This window comes from Furipterus horrens, unplaced genomic scaffold, assembly GCF_987537825.1.
Source record: "Furipterus horrens unplaced genomic scaffold, mFurHor1.1.pri manual_scaffold_5, whole genome shotgun sequence".
Taxonomy (NCBI): domain Eukaryota; kingdom Metazoa; phylum Chordata; class Mammalia; order Chiroptera; family Furipteridae; genus Furipterus; species Furipterus horrens.
In genome coordinates this window covers 203,314,665-203,337,943 of record NW_028327175.1, presented here as the reverse complement: position 1 = coordinate 203,337,943, position 23,279 = coordinate 203,314,665, and the positions used below count along the sequence as shown (strand labels likewise).

At 52.7% G+C, this 23,279-nt stretch overlaps 1 long non-coding RNA gene across 1 annotated transcript; it reads right to left on the bottom strand.

Annotated features, from left to right (window-relative positions):
• Positions 1-1,784: 1,784 nt before the first annotated feature.
• On the bottom strand, positions 1,785-3,390 carry LOC150010831 (uncharacterized). The gene is made up of 2 exons (XR_016511428.1): positions 3,319-3,390; positions 1,785-2,990 (listed from the first exon to the last, which is right to left on the bottom strand). It is a non-coding gene; the product is annotated as an uncharacterized LOC150010831 (long non-coding RNA).
• Between the last annotated feature and the right edge of the window lie 19,889 nt (positions 3,391-23,279).

The following is a 23,279-nucleotide window of genomic DNA, read 5'->3' as shown; positions in this document are numbered from 1 at the left end:
CACGGGGACAGGGAAGAGGACGGGGTAGTTCTTTGGGGGCGGGAGACACAGAGTGCAGAGAGAAGAGCATTCCAGAGAGGGTGAGGGACAGACAGAGGGCGGTCCAGAGGGGGGCGGGGGTCCAGGACAGAGCATCAGCAACAAGGCAGTGGCGAGTTGCAGGTCAGAATGAAGAAAGTGGACTTTATTCTCAGGACGAGGGAAAGCAGGGGCTGATTCGGGTTTATATAGAAGATACTATCTGTGTGTGTGTGTGTGTGTGTGTGTGTGTGTGTGTAGCGGAGTGGGGGGGTGTCCTCTTAAAGCAAAAGAATACGGCAGTACAAATACAAAATTGGGTATCAAACTGAAAATCAGAATGAGAAACCTCACCAAATTACCGCAGTGGTTCGATGAGCCGACATACCCGTAAGGCACCCCCCCGCCCCCCCGGCGTTTCCGGCATCACGGGACCTGAATCCCCAGATGGTAACTGCACACACCTTAAGGATGAACTTTGCTTCTGACTTGGCCCATGTCAAGCCCTGTTCCTCTCCCACTGTCCAGGAACGTCCAACGACGGTGACAACTTCTGTTCCTGTGCCTTCCTGTCACTATACTGGGTATGCAGGCTCATCGGGTGGGTGAGGAACACGTCCCGAGAGCCATTTCGACCCTGAGGTGAGTAACAATAACCTCACTACGCATGGAAGTATCTGCGGACAAGTATGTTCCGCTGCAGAAACAGACGGTAGCGCTTATTAACCGCAGGTAGAAGACCTTACTTTTGCAGACTTTACAAAAAGCACGAGCACGGAACACATTGTGAGGGTCCCTTCCCAGGCCTCGGAAGCGAGGGGTCCTGAAGCTTAAGCTTCGCTCACTTCGCAGCAGATCTTTGAAAGTCTCGCATGGGGAACCGACGGAAGGGTTCAATGTGCTCTGAGGAGAGCTGGAGGGGACAAGTGTGGGAGGCCGGCACTGCGGCGGTGGCCCTGGAGCCTTCCTGGGCTGAGACCAGGGCCCCCCACCCCCCCACCCACCGCCCCGCCTCAGCCAAGACCGACTGCTCTCGTCTGCGGCCCCTTTTCCTCTGTGGCCATAATCTCTCCTGCACAGGACCTGCCACGTGCCCGCCGTGGGCCTGCCGCGGCGTCCGCAGCTGTCATCCCCCCGCCCGTCTGGTCTGGGTCGGCTCAGCCCACGGTCGTTCTTAAACCAAGCGCTGGAGACGGAGAGAGGGCACACCCGGCTACCCCGAGGGATGTGCCACCTGGGTCAGAGGAACAGACAAACGCATTGTAAGAACCATAGGTAAGGGGAAAGGTAAACTCGAGTTCTCTCTCTGGAGTAGAAGGGGAGAGGGAAATGGGGTCTGAGGGATCCAGAGGTGCTCAGAAGCACTGATGACCGATTACTGTAGCGGGTGCAGGGCTTGCACTGTAAACGGGCCTTTCACGTGTTTTCGGAGCGGTTTGCGTGAACGCGTGTGTGTATACATGTGCACGCACACACTTCCGGTCCTAGGAAGAGCCATCGATGTCGATGACTGGCAACAGGTACAAGAATGTGATTCCCACAGAGGCCGAGGGCCACGGGTTCTCCAAGACGGTATGGACACAGCAAGGGAGGCCTCCAGGGCACAAGTCCCATCTTTCCCTGCTTATGACACTCGCACCCACCAACTTTAGCCTCTTGTGTCCCGGCACCTCCAGGGCTGCCCCAGGACACTGAAGCATGAAGGATCACAGACCCACTAACCCCGGTGAACAACAGTGACTGCTACAGACAATTCTCCTTCACCGTTTCCATTCTTACCGAGTTTTATTCCCAGAAAAGGGGGGAGGGGGGTAGAAAGGCCCATGAAGAGCAGTCACCGCTCAACTTACAGAAAGGCGAGGCCCCGATCAGAGGCTACCATCCCTCTTTCCCACCGTCCGGGTTCAAAAGCCAACACGTGCTCACTGTGGAAGAGGGCGGCTGAAATGGGGCTCAAAAGATTTATAAGACCCCCAATTCTGTCTTCCACGTATCCTTTTCTTTTTGTTCTTTTTCTTTCTTCTCACGCTCAGCCTTAGCTTCTTCTTCCTCGTGTCTTCTGATCAGCTGTTCCACTTCCTTCTGTCCGAGGACTCCGATGACCGTCTTTCCATTCTCTCTGGTCGGCGTGGCAATTTCCACTGGGGGCAAACACACACACGCACGGCTGCGTTATAGCAATCACAGGTGCTAAAGTTGTTGCAGCTACCTTAAAATACCGTTTACATTCATCGCCGTTGCAAAATCACGTTAGGTACCTATCGCTAGGTTTTACAGCAACACAGAAATACTCACGGCGCCGTTATTGCCAATGCGTGCGGCCTTCCATCCCCCGTAATTTCCGCTTGGGTCGCTCCGATAGAGCTGAAAGCCGTAACGCTTATCCCAGCCAATGGACAGCAGCGAGACGCCAAAGGCACGTTTTTCCCTTTAACCAAGAAAAGAGGACCATCAAGCACATCAGCCGCCCAAAGGCAGTATCGCTACAGTCACTCGAGCTCCCCGAACGTAGCTGAAGCACCTTTCTTGTGAAGCTGAGCATTCGTAAGTGGCTCTGTTCTGGCCACCACAGACTAAGGCCCACCAAAACGTCCACTTGCTTCCGGGAGATGGGCACAGCCAGGAGACGGAGTTAAGACCCGGAGGACCGCTACTCCGTGCTGAGTTTAATTATTAGGTAAGAAAAGCAATCGGTTTCCAGATTTAAAAAGGCTATTTCTGCCTCTCGATGGTCTATTAATAAAACATATGATAATACATATCGCGGAAACCACGAAGCGCAAATGTACAAAAAGTTTTTCACTTACTTTTCAATTTCTTTTTACCATCTCATAAAAAAATTATTACCTAGAAAATGTTTCCCCTTTCTGGAATAAATATGCCCCAGATTTCCTACCTCCAAACTGCGCGTATGCTTGTTTGATATCACAGAGCGCTGTCACCAACTGCTCACGAGGAATTGGCTCCCGATACTGTAATAAATAAATACCTAGGATGAAAACACTGGCATAGTCATCATTTTTTCCTAAGACACAAAAATCTAAGCAAAACATATTCTGGACATAAACCTGCGCCATGGGGGGACATTGACAGTCACCTGTCATTTGAAAGGGGAGCAGGGGAATGTCAACATCCTAACAATCTTATGACCATAGCATTTTATAAGTTCGGGTTAGAAAAAAGAAGCAATTTTCAATTAATAAATCTGCGATGACTCTCATCTTGGCAAAAACGAGTTCTCCTTAGAGATATCAAGCAAACTGACTTATAGATCGTCAGTCACACTCTCTCTGACCATACCTTTGGGCAATGAGCCTCAGTTCGTTGGTCAGAACGTTAGCGTCAGAAGTTACGCCGGCCACGGTGCAAGCCATGCCCCTGGAGGAAGAAAAAAAAAAATGTACTCATGTGTCTGTAAGCAGAGCAGGTGTCTGAGAGGGCCTTTAAGAAGTATTTGCAAAGCCCCAAGTTCCATGATAAGTTTACCATGCTCGCGTCAATGCTCTGGTTTTCTTCTGAACAGACAGAAACTACAGAAGGTTTATCTTTGCGGGACAAACCTGACGTCGTTTATGACATGAAAGATACACAGCGCCCCCTCCAGTTCTTCGATAGGCGTATTCAGCGCCACGACGCCGAACAGGGCGAGAGAAGGAGCACTAGGAAGCTAAAGCAAGTCCCGAGAGGGTCCAGAAGCAAGACAGAGGTTTTGCCAGAGGGGAAGAAAAACTACCCCCACTCCTGGGTCATCGGTATTCTCACCTCCAAAGGCCTGGCTGGCCGGGGCGGAGGGAGGGGGCTCAGGGGCTAGGCTCCCAGGAAAGGCGCCTTTCCTTTCTTTGCTGCCGCTCCCCGAGGGCTGCGCTGGCTCCCCTAGAGCTGGCACCCTCTGTCACCTGCTGTCACTACACCTCCGCAAGCCTGCCGGCTGCCGAGCGGCCCGTGGCCCGGCGGTGACTCTGGAGGGATGACGCTTCCTTGGACACGCATCCAAAGGCCCTAGAACCGGCACCCGCCTCGTCCCCCACTCAGGGGGGAAGTCTCTGACAGGCAAACCCAGTGCCCCGCAGGCTAGGAGTCCCGCACGCCCAACGACGCGAAACTGACGGGGCTCATCTAAACTGTTCCCAGACCTCCAGGGGTAGGATTCGGGACACTTCCACACAATTCCCGAGTAGCCGTTCTGAACACTCGGGGAGCCTGCCACGTGTCAGACCCTGCGCTAGTGTATTTCACTCGTTTTACTCTAGTTCATTAAACGGCCACCACCACTCGAGGCGGCACCGAAGCCCAGAGAAGGAAAGCAACGGGTGCGAGGCCACACAGACTTAACCCAGATCTGCACACCTACCACGCCTGTACTCCGAACGGTATAGAATAGTTTCTCCACCTAGGGCTTGGCCCTGCACGTCAAAATAATAACGCATCGTCCTAAGCCTCAAGGAAGTTTCAAATAAGAATCAAAAGTGTCCACCAGTAAAGGCACAATAACAAGCGTTCGCTTCAAGTTTACTACGGCACACGGGCCAACCCTCCCGAAATACGTGAGATCCTACGTATGTGAGCACATGAGATATTGAAACCCTCTCCCCCCTGTGAGCTCACTTACTCATCATCGAGCTTATAAATTTTTTCAGGGACAACAACTTCATCAAGCAGCTTGTGGATGTTGCGTCGCTCTGCTGCAAGCCAAACACCGTCGTTCGCTAAAGTTCCCGGACAGGTGCCCGCACGTCCGATGGCCTCCATGGCGTATTCAACCTGGTACAAGCGACCTGCAAAACACAAGCGGTGAGAAACCGAGACTCCCTTCTGGGTGCTTGGACCACTGGGCCAAGAGAGTCAGCGGGAACCCTGACAGGCTCTACCCTCGAGTCCCTCTCTCGTTCTCTCGTGCTGCGCGTGATCGACCTGGTGACCATAATGACATCAAAACACAAGAGAGCATGAACTATACAAAAAGTGTCTTGACTTCTGCCCCCCCACCCCCACCCCCCCAAAAGTCAAGCACTTAAAAATACTTTTGAGACAGATTCTACAATTCCTATTTTGCCTCCTGGAGAAAATATAGTGGTCCTGGAGTCATAGCTTCGAGACCGCAAAGGAAAATATATACCCATGACTCCCGTCCACTGAAAGTAACTCCTGCATAAAACACATCCTGGCACCCAGAGTCCAGTGTGTAGCAGGGAACCGATCATTTCTTCCCACTCCCATTTTCTCACGCAGGTCTGTAAGCTGAGTACCAGACCCTTTGTCAGGCGATAGCTTACGGACGTGTGCGGAACTTACCGTGTGTTCTGAACTTTACGGCTCCTGTCAAAAGAAAGTAAGGTAAGATCCTTACTAAAACGAAAGTTACAACTGAAAAAGCATTTCCACGGCTTAAAACCGTTCCGTCCACCCCCTTCTTTGGCCGAGGTGAGGGACGCAAACACGATTTGACACAGGTGGAGACCGAGGCACCGGGGCTGGAGGGGAAAATCGAAAAAGCCCTTTTTTGGAAAAAAACCAACGCAGAAAAGGAGCCCAAATGAGACACGGTAGAGGCAGAAAGAGGGATGAGACCCTGCAGGTCCAAGAGGAAGAACTGGGGAAGGAGAAAGAACAGGGCGTCCAGGCGGAGCAGGAAGCTTCAGCAGAAAACACTGAGTCAGACGCCTCACGGCCAAGAGACAAACGGCCGAAGCTCAAAAAAAAAAAAAAAAAAAAAAAAAAGAATCGCAGCCGCTCGAAAGCTAAGCCAGTATCCCGACCACGGAGTCCAGGAGGACGGACACGTGAAGAGGGGCAGAGGCTTCTCCCGGGAGGGCTGGGGTCCTGCATGCGGAAGGAGGCGGGGGGTTGGGGGTAGGGGCGTGGGGCGACCTCGGCCCCAGAGCACATTTCCCAAATAGCGGAACACCAGACGAAGGCCGCAGGACCGGCGCGCCCAGACGAGATTTCTTAAAGGTGGGCTGGGGCCTCGGGGCCTGCCTGGCACTTTGGGAGGCGGTGACCTGCGACCAGGCCGCCGGAGAGTCCTCATCCCCATGCCCCACGCCGGCGCAGCCGGCACCCCCGCGGCGCCCGAAAGGCAGGTACTAACCGGAGAAGAAAAACTAGAATCGAGGGCTACACGAAGGGCCTCACGCCACAGGAAGAACCCACTATCGCCCCACCGAGTGTCCGCTGCCCATGTGGCCCACGCGCGTGCGCAGAACGATCTCGCGGGGTGGGGGGGAATGGGGCGGGGAGAACGGGCCGAAGATACGGAAGTCCTCCGGGGCGGCGGGGCCGAGGACAAGGAAGCCCTTCGGGGGCGGAGACAAGGTGGCGGAAGACTCCCGGAAGCGGGGCGAGGCCGAACACCGGGAAGTCCTTTGGGGTGGGACCAAAGTGGCGGAAGCGTGGCGGAAGTGCAGCGGAAGGCCAGACCTCCCCGGAGGCGGCTTCTAAGCCCTCCGGGGGCGGGGACCAGGTGCCGGCGGCCTATCGGAAGCGGGACGGGGGTGGTGCAAGACCTCCCTCCACATCTTTCCAAACAGTACATTTCACTTACAGCGAGTTTACGCGGCGACACATTCAGCAGGCTATTTATATCGCCCTGCTTTTCTCTCCGCCAGGCCGGTCATGTATCATGCTAAGTCCATCAACATTTCTTCTGAGAAGGAGCCAAGTCCATTTTTATTTCCTCTGGGAGATGCTGTGACTAGGTTCATTTGCATGCAGTTCATTTGCGTACGTCAAAAGTCCGGGTGGGCGTTCCAGCCGCCGCCAGGTTCTGATGCCAAAATCTTTGTCAAAGCCAAAATCTCCGAGTGGCCAGCCTGCCACTGCCTCTCTGACCCCATCTCCTGCACTCCTCCCCAGGGGTCACTCGCCTCTAGCCACACGGGCCTCCTCGCTGCTCCGCAAACACACCGGCACACGCCAGCCTCGGGGCCTTTGCACTCGCGACAGTTCCCCCGGCCTGACACACCCTCCCCGGGGTAGTCCCACGGCCGGCCGCTTCTCAGGGACACCTTTCCAGACCATCCTATTCAGACCCCGACACGCCCTGTCCTCCTTCCCAGTGTATTCTTCTCCAAGCTTACCAACACCCAAGGAGCCGAGGCACAGGCTTGAATCTCTGTGAAGCTGCTACGTAGAAAAAAATACCCAGGCCACAGCTAGAACGGCAGCTTCGTAAAGCTTGTACGTACACTCTGCGTCCCTAGAGTGACGCCGCCGCCGGGCGTCCCTATAGTCGCGGAGAGGACAGAAGAATAAATAGCTTAGCGGACGGCCCCCGAGCGATTTGACCTACAGAGGAGGATGGCATTGAATACAGAATGACATGCACACCTACCACACCCACTAACTGAGATATGGCGAGGCCAAACTGGATTTTTATCTTGTCATTCGTGGGTGTTCCACAGGACGAACCCATCTTTCGTCGCCCCGAAATAAATCCTTAAACAAGCTATCTTCATGTTTTGCAATAAAGAACGGTTCAGCTAATCCTGTCTAACAAATTTTTAAAAGTTAGCGTACTGGCTTCTCTCCTACAAATAACTTTTAAAAGTTCGTCATCATTAGTGAACCAAACTATTAGTTAGGCTATTATTAATAGTACTTTAAAGATGAAATATTAATACAATTCTTTGTGATCAATAAGGAACACTCCAGTTCAGGTATGTTTTTAAGTTAAATCAGAGGACTCTCATGGAAATAGGCAGAGTTCCCTAAGAAGCACTCGGTACTTAGTACAGACTTATTTAACTTCCGAGTAACAGAAGCCTTTAAATGACCAGTTAGGGGGTTGCTTGACACAACATTTCAAAAAACGTATCAACGGTAGATGTAAAATAAACGTGCTTTAATTTCCATGTTTTTAGAAAAGATTTTATTGATGTATTTTTAGAGGGGAAGTGGGGAGAAACAGAGGGGGAGAAACATCAGTGTGTGGTCACTTCTCATGCACCCACACTGACTGGGGACCTGGCCTGCAACCCAGGCCTGTGACCTGACTGGGAATCGAACCAGCAACCCTTTAGTTCACTCAACCCACGGAGCCACACCAGCCAGACATACATGATTTTAATATACAAAGATATACGAAGTACATAGTAGGTGCTCACTTTGTTGAATGCATACACGAATGAATACATGAGTCCATGCCATCTGACAATTCCCTTTTCTTTCCAATATTCGGAGTTTCATCGTCGGTCGCGAAACAACTTTCACCTAGTTGCAGAAATTTGCTATTAAGGACGATGAGGCATTAGCCTGCGCTTCTTAAAATTGGAGACCTAGTCTTACTCAGATTTGAGTATGAAGAGAGGGGATAACAGCACGCTGGTTAAGAACACAGGATTTTCAGGTGGACGGCTTGGGTTCCTTCCAGCCTCTAACACCTGCTGTCTGACCTGAAAGCAAGTTACCTCCTTCTCTGCATATCAGTTTTGCCTTCTGTAAAACTGACCACAGTGAGGATGAAATAAAACTGTGCATGGAAGTGCCAGCACGGGGTCATTCTGATTATTCCACAAATGACTACTAGAGTAATGGTAACCGATAGACCTCCAAAGACACAAATACACAGAAATACTGCAACAAAAGCAGTCACTGCCTGCAGAGCTACTGATTCTGCCTGAAACCTCCCGGAGGGCCACTAAAGGTCGTTTCCGTACAGATCACCCGAGGAACGGAACCTTGCAAAATACGAGGGAAGAGCTTGTCTGTGGAACTGGGCACTCTCTGCACAGTACAATGACAGTTCAATAAGAAGCTTTCCCAGAGTCTACACCCTTTAAAGCTAATAATGATAATTAGAAGAGCAACCTACTAATAGCACACAGATGACATATTTCAAAAAAAAAAAAAAGTGAAGGGGTTCAAGCAGTGACGCACACTAAAAACAGTATAAGAACAAAAATAGGAAGGTATTGGGTCGATAGTTAAAAATACAAACAACACGGGAGAAAAACTGGGACAACTGTAAAAGAACAACAATTTAAAACAAGACCAAAAAATTGCCAATAACAGGAGACAAAGTAAACTGGATACATAAAAGGTATAAATAAGAAACATGACATTAACACTCTGAGAGACTTAAGTTTTGGCTGTACAAATTCAATTTTAACTTTGAATATCATTTCTCTAGTACTGTCTCAAATTTGGGGAGTTAGAAGAATGATTTACCTAAAAAAATTTGGTGATTAAGGAAGGACGAAGGACTGCAAAGCTGAAAACCTTATTTTGAATACTTGGCACCACCACTCGTTTAGCTGTGAACCTGCACATGCCACAATATCCTAACCTACATCAATATGGATATCTATTGGCACAATGTCAATAATTGTTAAAAGTGTATGGCAAGAACTCTTCAAGTCATTATATTTGAATATTTTATGTATGTTTGAATTTTTTAATTCTAGAAAATTAATAAGAAAGAATAACTTCTGCTTTGCTGCCTCACTGTTGTGCAGAAAAAATTAAATAAGCTATATTATCTCACTAAGTCAGGTAGTATCTAGGTAGTTTGCCATTCTTTTTCTTTTTACCCCCGCTACGACTACTCACACTTAGTGTGCTGGGACAGACGTGCGCTCTGCACAGTCTCCCGCTGGCCTTACTCCTCGCTTTCGGGGTTCCTACAGCCACCCCGAAAGAGCACTGGGCCTGATGATGGGGTACATACGAAATCTGTTAGCTCTTCTGAAGCTCCATCCAGGAAGGCTGAGTCTATTAAAGATAGAAGCCTGTTAACCCTAGGCTCATTAACGCTAAACCTATCAACCCTGAGCCTAGCCATCTAGCCCTATCCGTACAATGGACTCGGTGAGCTTCCCTTAGCTGTAATTCCCAGAGTTCCCCACAGGAGGGCAGCACTGAGACAGACGGGGAGCCACAGCCGGCAAGCACACTGACAGGTTGATGGAAGAGTTCCTCTGGAGCGCACAGGAGCAGGTGAAGCGCGTTGAGTTCAGTGGACTTAAGTGGCTTCTTGGCAATCCCAGAGCCTGGCGTCTGAATCGAGAGGTGATGATTTGCACTTTCTAAAAAAGTCTGAGCACCATCAGATTAAGTAAATGTTGAGTTTACTATTGTAATTTGATACCGTAAACCTCTCCATAGAATTGCGGAGGACGTGTAAGACCTTCGGGAGCGGGACAGAGGACCCCGAAGTCCCGGGGGGGGGAGGCCGGGAAGGGGACGCGGCAGTTCTCCGGGGGCGGGGACAGGGTGGCGGAAGACTCCCGGAAGCGAGGCGAGGCCGAACACCCGGAAGACCTTCGGGGTGGGACCAAGATGGCGGGGCAGGCTACGTGGACCTTCGGGGGTTGGGCCTCGGCTGCGTCAGACCTTCTAGGGCGGGAACAAGATGGCGGGTCCGCCGCAAGCGGAAGTCGCCCGGAAGTCCTCTGGGGTCGGACCGGGAGGGCGGAAGTGTCCCGGAAGAGCGGCGGAAGGTCAGACTTCCCGGAAGCGGCTCCTAAGTCCTCCAGGGGCGGGGGCGAGGTGCCGGAACTCTATCGGAGGATGTGTAAGACCTTCGGGAGCAGGATAGAGGACCCCGAAGTCCCGGGGCGGGGGTGGGGCAGGGAATGGGACGCGGCAGTTCTCCGGGGGCGGGGACAGGGTGGCGGAAGACTCCCGGAAGCGGGGCGAGGCCGAACACCCGGAAGACCTTCGGGGTGGGACCAAGATGGCGGGGCAGGCTGCGTGGACCTTCGGGGGTTGGGCCTCGGCTGCGTCAGACCTTCTAGGGCGGGAACAAGATGGCGGGTCCGCCGCAAGCGGAAGTCGCCCGGAAGTCCTCTGGGGTGGGACCGGGAGGGTGGAAGTGTCCCGGAAGTGCGGCGGAAGGTCAGACTTCCCGGAGGCGGCTCCTAAGTCCTCCAGGGGCGGGGGCGAGGTGCCGGAACGCTATCGGAGGATGTGTAAGGCCTTCGGGAGCAGGATAGAGGACCCCGAAGTGCCAGTGCGGGGCAGGGAAGGGGACGCGGTAGTTCTAGTTCTTCGGGGGCGGGGACAGGGTGGCGGAAGACTCCCGGAAGCGGGGCGAGGCCGAACACCCGGAAGACCTTCTGGGTGAGACCAAGATGGCGGCGCAGGCTGCATAGACCTTCGGGGGTTGGGCCTCGGCTGCGTGAGACCTCCTAGGGCGGGAACAAGACGGCGCGTCCGCCGCAAGCGGAAGTCGCCCGGAAGTCCTCTGGGGTGGGACCGGGAGGGTGGAAGTGTCCCGGAAGTGCGGCAGAAGGTCAGACTTCCCGGAGGCGGCTCCTAAGTCCTCCAGGGGCGGGGCCGAGGTGCCGGCAGCCTACCGGAAGCGTGGCGGAGGGTGTATAAGACCTTCGGGAGCAGGATAGAGGGCCCCGAAGTCCCACGGGGACAGGGAAGAGGACGGGGTAGTTCTTTGGGGGCGGGAGACACAGAGTGCAGAGAGAAGAGCATTCCAGAGAGGGTGAGGGACAGACAGAGGGCGGTCCAGAGGGGGGCGGGGGTCCAGGACAGAGCATCAGCAACAAGGCAGTGGCGAGTTGCAGGTCAGAATGAAGAAAGTGGACTTTATTCTCAGGACGAGGGAAAGCAGGGGCTGATTCGGGTTTATATAGAAGATACTATCTGTGTGTGTGTGTGTGTGTGTGTGTGTGTGTGTGTAGCGGAGTGGGGGGGTGTCCTCTTAAAGCAAAAGAATACGGCAGTACAAATACAAAATTGGGTATCAAACTGAAAATCAGAATGAGAAACCTCACCAAATTACCGCAGTGGTTCGATGAGCCGACATACCCGTAAGGCACCCCCCCGCCCCCCCGGCGTTTCCGGCATCACGGGACCTGAATCCCCAGATGGTAACTGCACACACCTTAAGGATGAACTTTGCTTCTGACTTGGCCCATGTCAAGCCCTGTTCCTCTCCCACTGTCCAGGAACGTCCAACGACGGTGACAACTTCTGTTCCTGTGCCTTCCTGTCACTATACTGGGTATGCAGGCTCATCGGGTGGGTGAGGAACACGTCCCGAGAGCCATTTCGACCCTGAGGTGAGTAACAATAACCTCACTACGCATGGAAGTATCTGCGGACAAGTATGTTCCGCTGCAGAAACAGACGGTAGCGCTTATTAACCGCAGGTAGAAGACCTTACTTTTGCAGACTTTACAAAAAGCACGAGCACGGAACACATTGTGAGGGTCCCTTCCCAGGCCTCGGAAGCGAGGGGTCCTGAAGCTTAAGCTTCGCTCACTTCGCAGCAGATCTTTGAAAGTCTCGCATGGGGAACCGACGGAAGGGTTCAATGTGCTCTGAGGAGAGCTGGAGGGGACAAGTGTGGGAGGCCGGCACTGCGGCGGTGGCCCTGGAGCCTTCCTGGGCTGAGACCAGGGCCCCCCACCCCCCACCCACCGCCCCGCCTCAGCCAAGACCGACTGCTCTCGTCTGCGGCCCCTTTTCCTCTGTGGCCATAATCTCTCCTGCACAGGACCTGCCACGCGCCCGCCGTGGGCCTGCTGCGGCGTCCGCAGCTGTCATCCCCCCGCCCGTCTGGTCTGGGTCGGCTCAGCCCACGGTCGTTCTTAAACCAAGCGCTGGAGACGGAGAGAGGGCACACCCGGCTACCCTGAGGGATGTGCCACCTGGGTCAGAGGAACAGACAAACGCATTGTAGGTAAGGGGAAAGGTAAACTCGAGTTCTCTCTCGGGAGTAGAGGGGGAGAGGGAAATGGGATCTGAGGGATCCAGAGGTGCTCAGAAGCACTGATGACCGATTACTGTAGCGGGTGCAGGGCTTGCACTGTAAACGGGCCTTTCACGTGTTTTCGGAGCGGTTTGCGTGAACGCGTGTGTGTATACATGTGCACGCACACACTTCCGGTCCTAGGAAGAGCCATCGATGTCGATGGCTGGCAACAGGTACAAGAATGTGATTCCCACAGAGGCCGAGGGCCACGGGTTCTCCAAGACAGTAGGGACACAGCAAGGGAGGCCTTCAGGGCACAAGTCCCATCTTTCCCTGCTTATGACACTCGCACCCACCAACTTTAGCCTCTTGTGTCCCGGCACCTCCAGGGCTGCCCCAGGACACTGAAGCATGAAGGATCACAGACCCACTAACCCCGGTGAACAACAGTGACTGCTACAGACAATTCTCCTTCACCGTTTCCATTCTTACCGAGTTTTATTCCAAGAAAAGGGGGGAGGGGGGTAGAAAGGCCCATGAAGAGCAGTCACCGCTCAACTTACAGAAAGGCGAGGCCCCGATCAGAGGCTACCATCCCTCTTTCCCACCGTCCGGGTTCAAAAGCCAACACGTGCTCACTGTGGAAGAGGGCGGCTGAAATGGGGCTCAAAAGATTTATAAGACCCCCAATTCTGTCTTCCATGTATCCTTTTCTTTTTGTTCTTTTTCTTTCTTCTCACGCTCAGCCTTAGCTTCTTCTTCCTCGTGTCTTCTGATCAGCTGTTCCAGTTCCTTCTGTCCGAGGACTCCGATGACCGTCTTTCCATTCTCTCTGGTCGGCGTGGCAATTTCCACTGGGGGCAAACACACACACGCACGGCTGCGTTATAGCAATCACAGGTGCTAAAGTTGTTGCAGCTACCTTAAAATACCGTTTACATTCATCGCCGTTGCAAAATCACGTTAGGTACCTATCGCTAGGTTTTACAGCAACACAGAAATACTCACGGCGCCGTTATTGCCAATGCGTGCGGCCTTCCATCCCCCGTAATTTCCGCTTGGGTCGCTCCGATAGAGCTGAAAGCCGTAACGCTTATCCCAGCCAATGGACAGCAGCGAGACGCCAAAGGCACGTTTTTCCCTTTAACCAAGAAAAGAGGACCGTCAAGCACATCAGCCGCCCAAAGGCAGTATCGGTACAGTCACTCGAGCTCCCCGAACGTAGCTGAAGCACCTTTCTTGTGAAGCTGAGCATTCGTAAGTGGCTCTGTTCTGGCCACCACAGACTAAGGCCCACCAAAACATCCACTTGCTTCCGGGAGATGGGCACAGCCAGGAGACGGAGTTAAGACCCGGAGGGCCGCTACTCCGTGCTGAGTTTAATTATTAGGTAAGAAAAGCAATCGGTTTCCAGATTTAAAAAGGCTATTTCTGCCTCTCGATGGTCTGTTAATAAAACATATGATAATACATATCGCAGAAACCACGAAGCGCAAATGTACAAAAAGTTTTTCACTTACTTTTCAATTTCTTTTTACCATCTCATAAAAAAATTATTACCTAGAAAATGTTTCCCCTTTCTGGAATAAATATGCCCCAGATTTCCTACCTCCAAACTGCGCGTACGCTTGTTTGATATCACAGAGCGCTGTCACCAACTGCTCACGAGGAATTGGCTCCCGATACTGTAATAAATAAATACCTAGGATGAAAACACTGGCATAGTCATCATTTTTTCCTAAGACACAAAAATCTAAGCAAAACATATTCTGGACATAAACCTGCGCCATGGGGGGACATTGACAGTCACCTGTCATTTGAAAGGGGAGCAGGGGAATGTCAACATCCTAACAATCTTATGACCATAGCATTTTATAAGTTCGGGTTAGAAAAAAGAAGCAATTTTCAATTAATAAATCTGCGATGACTCTCATCTTGGCAAAAACGAGTTCTCCTTAGAGATATCAAGCAAACTGAATTATAGATCGTCAGTCACACTCTCTCTGACCATACCTTTGGGCAATGAGCCTCAGTTCGTTGGTCAGAATGTTAGCATCAGAAGTTACGCCGGCCACGGTGCAAGCCATGCCCCTGGAGGAAGAAAAAAAAAATGTATTCATGTGTCTGTAAGCAGAGCAGGTGTCTGAGAGGGCCTTTAAGAAGTATTTGCAAAGCCCCAAGTTCCATGATAAGTTTACCATGCTCGCGTCAATGCTCTGGTTTTCTTCTGAACAGACAGAAACTACAGAAGGTTTATCTTTGCGGGACAAACCTGACGTCGTTTATGACATGAAAGATGCACAGCGCCCCCTCCAGTTCTTCGATAGGCGTATTCAGCGCCACGACGCCGAACAGGGCGAGAGAAGGAGCACTAGGAAGCTAAAGCAAGTCCCGAGAGGGTCCAGAAGCAAGACAGAGGTTTTGCCAGAGGGGAAGAAAAACTACCCCCACTCCTGGGTCATCGGTATTCTCACCTCCAAAGGCCTGGCTGGCCGGGGCGGAGGGAGGGGGCTCAGGGGCTAGGCTCCCAGGAAAGGCGCCTTTCCTTTCTTTGCTGCCGCTCCCCGAGGGCTGCGCCGGCTCCCCTAGAGCTGGCACCCTCTGTCACCTGCTGTCACTACACCTCCGCAAGCCTGCCGGCTGCCGAGCGGCCCGTGGCCCGGCGGTGACTCTGGAGGGATGACGCTTCCTTGGACACGCATCCAAAGGCCCTAGAACCGGCACCCGCCTCGTCCCCCACTCAGGGGGGAAGTCTCTGACAGGCAAACCCAGTGCCCCGCAGGCTAGGAGTCCCGCACGCCCAACGACGCGAAACTGACGGGGCTCATCTAAACTGTTCCCAGACCTCCAGGGGTAGGATTCGGGACACTTCCACACAATTCCCGAGTAGCCGTTCTGAACACTCGGGGAGCCTGCCACGTGTCAGACCCTGCGCTAGTGTATTTCACTCGTTTTACTCTAGTTCATTAAACGGCCACCACCACTCGAGGCGGCACCGAAGCCCAGAGAAGGAAAGCAACGGGTGCGAGGCCACACAGACTTAACCCAGATCTGCACACCTACCACGCCTGTACTCCGAACGGTATAGAATAGTTTCTCCACCTAGGGCTTGGCCCTGCACGTCAAAATAATAACGCATCGTCCTAAGCCTCAAGGAAGTTTCAAATAAGAATCAAAAGTGTCCACCAGTAAAGGCACAATAACAAGCGTTCGCTTCAAGTTTACTACGGCACACGGGCCAACCCTCCCGAAATACGTGAGATCCTACGTATGTGAGCACATGAGATATTGAAACCCTCTCCCCCCTGTGAGCTCACTTACTCATCATCGAGCTTATAAATTTTTTCAGGGACAACAACTTCATCAAGCAGCTTGTGGATGTTGCGTCGCTCTGCTGCAAGCCAAACACCGTCGTTCGCTAAAGTTCCCGGACAGGTGCCCGCACGTCCGATGGCCTCCATGGCGTATTCAACCTGGTACAAGCGACCTGCAAAACACAAGCGGTGAGAAACCGAGACTCCCTTCTGGGTGCTTGGACCACTGGGCCAAGAGAGTCAGCGGGAACCCTGACAGGCTCTACCCTCGAGTCCCTCTCTCGTTCTCTCGTGCTGCGCGTGATCGACCTGGTGACCATAATGACATCAAAACACAAGAGAGCATGAACTATACAAAAAGTGTCTTGACTTCTGCCCCCCCACCCCCACCCCCCCAAAAGTCAAGCACTTAAAAATACTTTTGAGACAGATTCTACAATTCCTATTTTGCCTCCTGGAGAAAATATAGTGGTCCTGGAGTCATAGCTTCGAGACCGCAAAGGAAAATATATACCCATGACTCCCGTCCACTGAAAGTAACTCCTGCATAAAACACATCCTGGCACCCAGAGTCCAGTGTGTAGCAGGGAACCGATCATTTCTTCCCACTCCCATTTTCTCACGCAGGTCTGTAAGCTGAGTACCAGACCCTTTGTCAGGCGATAGCTTACGGACGTGTGCGGAACTTACCGTGTGTTCTGAACTTTACGGCTCCTGTCAAAAGAAAGTAAGGTAAGATCCTTACTAAAACGAAAGTTACAACTGAAAAAGCATTTCCACGGCTTAAAACCGTTCCGTCCACCCCCTTCTTTGGCCGAGGTGAGGGACGCAAACACGATTTGACACAGGTGGAGACCGAGGCACCGGGGCTGGAGGGGAAAATCGAAAAAGCCCTTTTTTGGAAAAAAACCAACGCAGAAAAGGAGCCCAAATGAGACACGGTAGAGGCAGAAAGAGGGATGAGACCCTGCAGGTCCAAGAGGAAGAACTGGGGAAGGAGAAAGAACAGGGCGTCCAGGCGGAGCAGGAAGCTTCAGCAGAAAACACTGAGTCAGACGCCTCACGGCCAAGAGACAAACGGCCGAAGCTCAAAAAAAAAAAAAAAAAAAAAAAAAAGAATCGCAGCCGCTCGAAAGCTAAGCCAGTATCCCGACCACGGAGTCCAGGAGGACGGACACGTGAAGAGGGGCAGAGGCTTCTCCCGGGAGGGCTGGGGTCCTGCATGCGGAAGGAGGCGGGGGGTTGGGGGTAGGGGCGTGGGGCGACCTCGGCCCCAGAGCACATTTCCCAAATAGCGGAACACCAGACGAAGGCCGCAGGACCGGCGCGCCCAGACGAGATTTCTTAAAGGTGGGCCGGGGCCTCGGGGCCTGCCTGGCACTTTGGGAGGCGGTGACCTGCGACCAGGCCGCCGGAGAGTCCTCATCCCCATGCCCCACGCCGGCGCAGCCGGCACCCCCGCGGCGCCCGAAAGGCAGGTACTAACCGGAGAAGAAAAACTAGAATCGAGGGCTACACGAAGGGCCTCACGCCACAGGAAGAACCCACTATCGCCCCACCGAGTGTCCGCTGCCCATGTGGCCCACGCGCGTGCGCAGAACGATCTCGCGGGGTGGGGGGGAATGGGGCGGGGAGAACGGGCCGAAGATACGGAAGTCCTCCGGGGCGGCGGGGCCGAGGACAAGGAAGCCCTTCGGGGGCGGAGACAAGGTGGCGGAAGACTCCCGGAAGCGGGGCGAGGCCGAACACCGGGAAGTCCTTTGGGGTGGGACCAAAGTGGCGGAAGCGTGGCGGAAGTGCAGCGGAAGGCCAGACCTCCCCGGAGGCGGCTTCTAAGCCCTCCGGGGGCGGGGACCAGGTGCCGGCGGCCTATCGGAAGCGGGACGGGGGTGGTGCAAGACCTCCCTCCACATCTTTCCAAACAGTACATTTCACTTACAGCGAGTTTACGCGGCGACACATTCAGCAGGCTATTTATATCGCCCTGCTTTTCTCTCCGCCAGGCCGGTCATGTATCATGCTAAGTCCATCAACATTTCTTCTGAGAAGGAGCCAAGTCCATTTTTATTTCCTCTGGGAGATGCTGGGACTAGGTTCATTTGCATGCAGTTCATTTGCGTACGTCAAAAGTCCGGGTGGGCGTTCCAGCCGCCGCCAGGTTCTGATGCCAAAATCTTTGTCAAAGCCAAAATCTCCGAGTGGCCAGCCTGCCACTGCCTCTCTGACCCCATCTCCTGCACTCCTCCCCAGGGGTCACTCGCCTCTAGCCACACGGGCCTCCTCGCTGCTCCGCAAACACACCGGCACACGCCAGCCTCGGGGCCTTTGCACTCGCGACAGTTCCCCCGGCCTGACACACCCTCCCCGGGGTAGTCCCACGGCCGGCCGCTTCTCAGGGACACCTTTCCAGACCATCCTATTCAGACCCCGACACGCCCTGTCCTCCTTCCCAGTGTATTCTTCTCCAAGCTTACCAACACCCAAGGAGCCGAGGCACAGGCTTGAATCTCTGTGAAGCTGCTAAGTAGAAAAAAATACCGAGGCCACAGCTAGAACGGCAGCTTCGTAAAGCTTGTACGTACACTCTGCATCCCTAGAGTGCCGCCGCCGGGCGTCCCTATAGTCGCGGAGAGGACAGAAGAATAAATAGCTTAGCGGACGGCCCCCGAGCGATTTGACCTACAGAGGAGGATGGCATTGAATACAGAATGACATGCACACCTACCACACCCACTAACTGAGATATGGCGAGGCCAAACTGGATTTTTATCTTGTCATTCGTGGGTGTTCCACAGGACGAACCCATCTTTCGTCGCCCCGAAATAAATCCTTAAACAAGCTATCTTCATGTTTTGCAATAAAGAACGGTTCAGCTAATCCTGTCTAACAAATTTTTAAAAGTTAGCGTACTGGCTTCTCTCCTACAAATAACTTTTAAAAGTTCGTCATCATTAGTGAACCAAACTATTAGTTAGGCTATTATTAATAGTACTTTAAAGATGAAATATTAATACAATTCTTTGTGATCAATAAGGAACACTCCAGTTCAGGTATGTTTTTAAGTTAAATCAGAGGACTCTCATGGAAATAGGCAGAGTTCCCTAAGAAGCACTCGGTACTTAGTACAGACTTATTTAACTTCCGAGTAACAGAAGCCTTTAAATGACCAGTTAGGGGGTTGCTTGACACAACATTTCAAAAAACGTATCAACGGTAGATGTAAAATAAACGTGCTTTAATTTCCATGTTTTTAGAAAAGATTTTATTGATGTATTTTTAGAGGGGAAGTGGGGAGAAACAGAGGGGGAGAAACATCAGTGTGTGGTCACTTCTCATGCACCCACACTGACTGGGGACCTGGCCTGCAACCCAGGCCTGTGACCTGACTGGGAATCGAACCAGCAACCCTTTAGTTCACTCAACCCACGGAGCCACACCAGCCAGACATACATGATTTTAATATACAAAGATATACGAAGTACATAGTAGGTGCTCACTTTGTTGAATGCATACACGAATGAATACATGAGTCCATGCCATCTGACAATTCCCTTTTCTTTCCAATATTCGGAGTTTCATCGTCGGTCGCGAAACAACTTTCACCTAGTTGCAGAAATTTGCTATTAAGGACGATGAGGCATTAGCCTGCGCTTCTTAAAATTGGAGACCTAGTCTTACTCAGATTTGAGTATGAAGAGAGGGGATAACAGCACGCTGGTTAAGAACACAGGATTTTCAGGTGGACGGCTTGGGTTCCTTCCAGCCTCTAACACCTGCTGTCTGACCTGAAAGCAAGTTACCTCCTTCTCTGCATATCAGTTTTGCCTTCTGTAAAACTGACCACGGTGAGGATGAAATAAAACTGTGCATGGAAGTGCCAGCACGGGGTCATTCTGATTATTCCACAAATGACTACTAGAGTAATGGTAACCGATAGACCTCCAAAGACACAAATACACAGAAATACTGCAACAAAAGCAGTCACTGCCTGCAGAGCTACTGATTCTGCCTGAAACCTCCCGGAGGGCCACTAAAGGTCGTTTCCGTACAGATCACCCGAGGAACGGAACCTTGCAAAATACGAGGGAAGAGCTTGTCTGTGGAACTGGGCACTCTCTGCACAGTACAATGACAGTTCAATAAGAAGCTTTCCCAGAGTCTACACCCTTTAAAGCTAATAATGATAATTAGAAGAGCAACCTACTAATAGCACACAGATGACATATTTCAAAAAAAAAAAAAAGTGAAGGGGTTCAAGCAGTGACGCACACTAAAAACAGTATAAGAACAAAAATAGGAAGGTATTGGGTCGATAGTTAAAAATACAAACAACACGGGAGAAAAACTGGGACAACTGTAAAAGAACAACAATTTAAAACAAGACCAAAAAATTGCCAATAACAGGAGACAAAGTAAACTGGATACATAAAAGGTATAAATAAGAAACATGACATTAACACTCTGAGAGACTTAAGTTTTGGCTGTACAAATTCAATTTTAACTTTGAATATCATTTCTCTAGTACTGTCTCAAATTTGGGGAGTTAGAAGAATGATTTACCTAAAAAAATTTGGTGATTAAGGAAGGACGAAGGACTGCAAAGCTGAAAACCTTATTTTGAATACTTGGCACCACCACTCGTTTAGCTGTGAACCTGCACATGCCACAATATCCTAACCTACATCAATATGGATATCTATTGGCACAATGTCAATAATTGTTAAAAGTGTATGGCAAGAACTCTTCAAGTCATTATATTTGAATATTTTATGTATGTTTGAATTTTTTAATTCTAGAAAATTAATAAGAAAGAATAACTTCTGCTTTGCTGCCTCACTGTTGTGCAGAAAAAATTAAATAAGCTATATTATCTCACTAAGTCAGGTAGTATCTAGGTAGTTTGCCATTCTTTTTCTTTTTACCCCCGCTACGACTACTCACACTTAGTGTGCTGGGACAGACGTGCGCTCTGCACAGTCTCCCGCTGGCCTTACTCCTCGCTTTCGGGGTTCCTACAGCCACCCCGAAAGAGCACTGGGCCTGATGATGGGGTACATACGAAATCTGTTAGCTCTTCTGAAGCTCCATCCAGGAAGGCTGAGTCTATTAAAGATAGAAGCCTGTTAACCCTAGGCTCATTAACGCTAAACCTATCAACCCTGAGCCTAGCCATCTAGCCCTATCCGTACAATGGACTCGGTGAGCTTCCCTTAGCTGTAATTCCCAGAGTTCCCCACAGGAGGGCAGCACTGAGACAGACGGGGAGCCACAGCCGGCAAGCACACTGACAGGTTGATGGAAGAGTTCCTCTGGAGCGCACAGGAGCAGGTGAAGCGCGTTGAGTTCAGTGGACTTAAGTGGCTTCTTGGCAATCCCAGAGCCTGGCGTCTGAATCGAGAGGTGATGATTTGCACTTTCTAAAAAAGTCTGAGCACCATCAGATTAAGTAAATGTTGAGTTTACTATTGTAATTTGATACCGTAAACCTCTCCATAGAATTGCGGAGGACGTGTAAGACCTTCGGGAGCGGGACAGAGGACCCCGAAGTCCCGGGGGGGGGAGGCCGGGAAGGGGACGCGGCAGTTCTCCGGGGGCGGGGACAGGGTGGCGGAAGACTCCCGGAAGCGAGGCGAGGCCGAACACCCGGAAGACCTTCGGGGTGGGACCAAGATGGCGGGGCAGGCTACGTGGACCTTCGGGGGTTGGGCCTCGGCTGCGTCAGACCTTCTAGGGCGGGAACAAGATGGCGGGTCCGCCGCAAGCGGAAGTCGCCCGGAAGTCCTCTGGGGTCGGACCGGGAGGGCGGAAGTGTCCCGGAAGAGCGGCGGAAGGTCAGACTTCCCGGAAGCGGCTCCTAAGTCCTCCAGGGGCGGGGGCGAGGTGCCGGAACTCTATCGGAGGATGTGTAAGACCTTCGGGAGCAGGATAGAGGACCCCGAAGTCCCGGGGCGGGGGTGGGGCAGGGAATGGGACGCGGCAGTTCTCCGGGGGCGGGGACAGGGTGGCGGAAGACTCCCGGAAGCGGGGCGAGGCCGAACACCCGGAAGACCTTCGGGGTGGGACCAAGATGGCGGGGCAGGCTGCGTGGACCTTCGGGGGTTGGGCCTCGGCTGCGTCAGACCTTCTAGGGCGGGAACAAGATGGCGGGTCCGCCGCAAGCGGAAGTCGCCCGGAAGTCCTCTGGGGTGGGACCGGGAGGGTGGAAGTGTCCCGGAAGTGCGGCGGAAGGTCAGACTTCCCGGAGGCGGCTCCTAAGTCCTCCAGGGGCGGGGGCGAGGTGCCGGAACGCTATCGGAGGATGTGTAAGGCCTTCGGGAGCAGGATAGAGGACCCCGAAGTGCCAGTGCGGGGCAGGGAAGGGGACGCGGTAGTTCTAGTTCTTCGGGGGCGGGGACAGGGTGGCGGAAGACTCCCGGAAGCGGGGCGAGGCCGAACACCCGGAAGACCTTCTGGGTGAGACCAAGATGGCGGCGCAGGCTGCATAGACCTTCGGGGGTTGGGCCTCGGCTGCGTGAGACCTCCTAGGGCGGGAACAAGACGGCGCGTCCGCCGCAAGCGGAAGTCGCCCGGAAGTCCTCTGGGGTGGGACCGGGAGGGTGGAAGTGTCCCGGAAGTGCGGCAGAAGGTCAGACTTCCCGGAGGCGGCTCCTAAGTCCTCCAGGGGCGGGGCCGAGGTGCCGGCAGCCTACCGGAAGCGTGGCGGAGGGTGTATAAGACCTTCGGGAGCAGGATAGAGGGCCCCGAAGTCCCACGGGGACAGGGAAGAGGACGGGGTAGTTCTTTGGGGGCGGGAGACACAGAGTGCAGAGAGAAGAGCATTCCAGAGAGGGTGAGGGACAGACAGAGGGCGGTCCAGAGGGGGGCGGGGGTCCAGGACAGAGCATCAGCAACAAGGCAGTGGCGAGTTGCAGGTCAGAATGAAGAAAGTGGACTTTATTCTCAGGACGAGGGAAAGCAGGGGCTGATTCGGGTTTATATAGAAGATACTATCTGTGTGTGTGTGTGTGTGTGTGTGTGTGTGTGTGTAGCGGAGTGGGGGGGTGTCCTCTTAAAGCAAAAGAATACGGCAGTACAAATACAAAATTGGGTATCAAACTGAAAATCAGAATGAGAAACCTCACCAAATTACCGCAGTGGTTCGATGAGCCGACATACCCGTAAGGCACCCCCCCGCCCCCCCGGCGTTTCCGGCATCACGGGACCTGAATCCCCAGATGGTAACTGCACACACCTTAAGGATGAACTTTGCTTCTGACTTGGCCCATGTCAAGCCCTGTTCCTCTCCCACTGTCCAGGAA